The 4229-nt window shown below is 49.8% G+C and overlaps 1 pseudogene; it reads left to right on the top strand.

The window, feature by feature from the left end:
- The first annotated feature begins 403 nt into the window (after positions 1-403).
- LOC141408586 (protein FAM90A5-like) lies at positions 404-1812 on the top strand (annotated as a pseudogene).
- Positions 1813-4229: the final 2417 nt, after the last annotated feature.

The following is a 4229-nucleotide window of genomic DNA, read 5'->3' as shown; positions in this document are numbered from 1 at the left end:
CGGGGAACCCTTCTTCCCTGCCTTCTTGGGGTCAGGGACTCCACGATCCTTCCAGGTCCATTTGATTCCAGGTGAAGGCATCTGAAGATGCCATATTTCCTGTTGCTTTCTTTCTGTGCAATGATGGCAAGCCTGTCAACAACATCTTCCTAGCAGCATGAGGAAATTAGTCCCTCAGGGACCCCAAACATGGAGGAGGCTCACCCTAGGAACATGCATGTTTTCAGAAAAGGCGTCCTGGGAACCCTTGAGCCACCAACCTGCCTTCAGAAGGGCATTAGTCCGTCCCACTTCATGGAAGGCTGAGTGGAGGCGCTTTGATCCAGTGAATGCCCAAGACACAGTCTTTAGAAAAATGGTATTCTTAGATCATAGCTCGAGTGCACTTTTCATGGGTCTTGTCCCGATCAGCACTCACGTTAAGGATCTGTTCCTACTTCCAAGGACCGCCTGTCCATACCGTATTAAGAATTTCCTGCTGTGTGCACCTTGTCTTTGGATGTGGTTGATTTCCATATTGGCTCCATGCTGACGAACTTCTAACGTGTGTGGTCTCCTTTCTTTCAGGTTGTAAGCAGGCCAATGCCGGTCCACACAACCAATAAGAGGCCACGCGTGGACCCTGCCCTCACTGATGGCTCAGCTACGAAAATGTCTGACACGGTATCCGTCTTGGCTTCACTGTCTCCCCTCAGAAAAGCCAGTCCGAGCTCCTCGTCAAGTCTCTGACCAAAGGAACGACAGACAGGGGCTGTGGCCGACATCCCTCAGCCTGGAGTCAGGCAGCAGGGCCCGGAGCCTCTCGTCGTGGTGAAGCCGACACACAGCAGGCCTCAGGGTGGCAGTCGAGAAGTTTCCCAGGCTGCCTCCAAGCCCCATGGCCTGATCCGGGTCATCAGCCCCCAGGCACAAGACAAACGCGCTGCGGTGACCTCACAGTCCTGCCCACCAGCCGACACACACAGCTTGGGCCTCGGCTCCAATCTCAGTTTCAGGCCAGGAGCCAAGAGAGCTACCCAGACTCCGACTCAGGCTTGCCTGAACTTCCCCAAGAAACCGAGAATGGGTTCCTTCCAGATGCCAGAAAATGCCCTCCAGGGAGGTGAGCTGGGGGTCCCGGAGACTCTCCAACCTCCGCCAGCTGCAACCGAACTCAGACCAAGTACATCGCCCCAGATTAGCAGGGGGACACCCGCCCAGGTGCCCAGCACCAACCGGCAGCCTCTGCACAGCAGACCTTGCCTGCCTACTGCCCAGGCCTGCACCATGTCCCATCACCCAGCGGCCAGCCACGATGGGGCCCAGCCTCTCAGAATGCTCTTCTGGAGACTGGAAAACGGATGGTGGAGCTCCAGCCTCCTGACAGCTCCCTCGTTTCCCTCTCCTGAGAAGCCGGGAGCCTTCCTCGCTCACAGCCCTCATGTCTCAGAGAAGTCTGAGGCTCCCTGTGTTGCTGTCCCCCTGAGTGTCCTCTATGAGTACCTTCAGGTTTCCTCCTCCTCAGAGAACAGCGATTCTGACCTGGAGTGAGACTACAGGTGGCCGGGGCTCCATTGCATCCAGCTCCCGTGATTTGGAGGGGTCTGTGGGACTGAGGAGCACAGAGCAGAGAGCAGACTGTGTGTGGTGACTCCCAAGCTCCCCGGCTGGGGTGCTTCTGTGGATGTTGGAGCCCAGGCCAGGCAGGGACCAGATGCAAAGACTCTGCCTCATCAAATTCTGGTGAGGGACATTGTAGTTCGCCGGGATCTCCGGAAACCCGCCACCAGAAGCTTCTGTGCCAGTGATTCATTGCCTCAGAAACTGGGTGACGGTGACGCGCGGGATTCAGACTTCCGCTGTGATGTCAGTAGGAAACCGGGGAATGACTGTGTGTTTGCTCTCTAGATGACTGAATCAGGGAACAGTTAGGCAACCCTGAGAGATGCAGGCCTTCAGCTGTGTCCCGCCCTGACAGCAGTGTTTTGGACGCTGTGAAGCGTTCTGCGCAATGCGTTCTTGGGGTGTTTCCTCAGCCTCGAAAATTGGGCTCTGGAATGCCATTAGAAATAGGTGTGTTTAATTTGTTTTGAAGTGAATAAAATTCTCAAAAAAGATGACGTACTCTCTTTTGACTTTCATTCCGTGTTTGTGTGTAACTGATTTTCCAAGGGCTTGAAAATTTCTTGACTTGTCAGCAATCCAAGTCATTATGTCTCCGAAACAGAGTTGATTGAAGGGACCACAGGTCTTCGCAGGACCTGTGACTTCTTAAACATCCACAGGGGCAAGAGAACCTCAGCCCCACTCTACCAACACGCACCTAGTCAAATTCTGCCAAGTGAATCTCACGCACGCTAACACGTGGGGAGGGTTGCTTGCACCACGAGTCCCCATTTGGCTCACGGCGATGCCACGTGTCGGGTTTCACACATATGTGTTGCACCGTAGTCCATTTCACAGTGGTAGAATAAATGTATTGGCTTTCTGCCGGTTTGTTGGAGACAAAAACCTGTGATGTTCTTGGTTTTTGGTGGGAGAGTTTCACTCTGGAAAAGAAAATATTCTGAAAATGGAGGTTGTCCTAGATTGTATTTCAAGGTGAGTCTACTTGATGCCAGTGAAGCATATTTTGGCATATAATACATATGGTTGTATTATATTTTGTCTCTATTACCTCATTTTAAAAAACCATTTTGTGAAAAATGTCAGAGTTAGATATACCAATGTTAAATTTCTGATCACGTGTCCAGAAGCACTGGAAAATGCGGCCTAGAATGCAAAATTCCCAGCCACTTCTTTGTTGAACTCTCTGCAGAGCGGCATTACATCCAGGGGTTTTCAAGGTGCACTAGTGTGGCATGAGCTGGTCTTTGGCTTCCTGTTGTAGTTGGAATCGTGCAGATTGTTTAGGGGTGGTGTCTGCTTGTCCCATCTTTCCAAATCATCATTAACCTTTCCTCAGCACCCACATGGACTCAGAACTTACCTAGAGTCACAGGCAGGTCTGGGAAGCTGCCCTTGAGCCTTTGTGCAGTCCATGATGGTTCCATCCTCTGATCCGCTGGGGCACATTCTGCAGAGGGATAGGCTGGCATAAGCTGTCCCTACCTTTCTGAAAATCATGGAGATTCCTGGTACCTGAAGCCACATAGAAATATCTGTGGAGTCTCAGGCAGGCCATGGATGCCATTCACAGGCTCCTGTTCTTCCACTTAATGGCAGCAAGAGTGATTCCTGAATTTTCTAATTGACGTCAAAACATTTTGGTGACTTTGTTGTGTCAATGACCGCTCCTGTTTCTGTGGCATCCAGTTCACCTGTAAGGTTTTTGGGGATTATGTGGAAATTCGTGCATTTTTTCAGAGCCTCACTTCATCCTGGATGCTCTCAGGCATGCACAAGCAGATTCCTGCCTTGGTGGCATCTTGGAGCATTGCAGGAGACCCCTTAGGTCTAGGAGGCACTAGGAGGTCCATCAGGAATTGGGAGGGCATGTGTCTGCCCATCTGTAGTGTGAACTTCTATTCACCTTCAGAATGCAGATTCTTCCTGAACTAATAAATTATCTTCATCTTGGTGTAAGTAGCCACAAAAGAATAATTCATACTAACTCCATTAATAAAAATAACTGAAAATCAACAATGAAGTTAATAATGACAATGTTAATTATTATAATATTGATAGTAATAATAAAACAAAGGCATTAGAGATTAGAGATTCCCTTAAGTGAAGGACAATGTGAAGATATAGGGATACATGAGTTGTTTGGACTCAGAGTCCAATGAAACATGTTCCTCAAAGGCAAAGACAAGAAGCATAAGGAAAATATAAAGTTCATGGATGACCACCTGGGCTACTTTGGAACCCATGTGGGAACACTGCAGGCAAAGTGTACCTTGTCCTGGGACTGCCCACCACCCAGCCCCCACTCACCTTCATGAGGTAGGACAGCAGGATAACGGGGAAGGAGTCCATGCAAGGGATGCAAGACTTGTGTCACACCTGATTCAAAGAAGCACTGCTTATGACAGATGTTTCTCTCCTAACACTGTGTCACCTCTAACTGCCTGGCTGCATGTCTGCCATCTGTTCTTCTTAGGTCACAGGAGGGACAGACATTACTGTCCACCTATCTGCATACAGAGCCGTTGGAGGACATTACCCTTGTTGCTTCCTCTTTGAAAAAGGGCAACATACACGGCAGATGCCATTCTCTGTCTCTTTGGAAAACTTTGCCAGCACATTTA

Source organism: Macaca fascicularis, chromosome 15 (assembly GCF_037993035.2).
Source record: "Macaca fascicularis isolate 582-1 chromosome 15, T2T-MFA8v1.1".
Lineage (NCBI taxonomy): Eukaryota > Metazoa > Chordata > Mammalia > Primates > Cercopithecidae > Macaca > Macaca fascicularis.
This window is presented reverse-complemented; position numbering and strand designations above follow the sequence as displayed.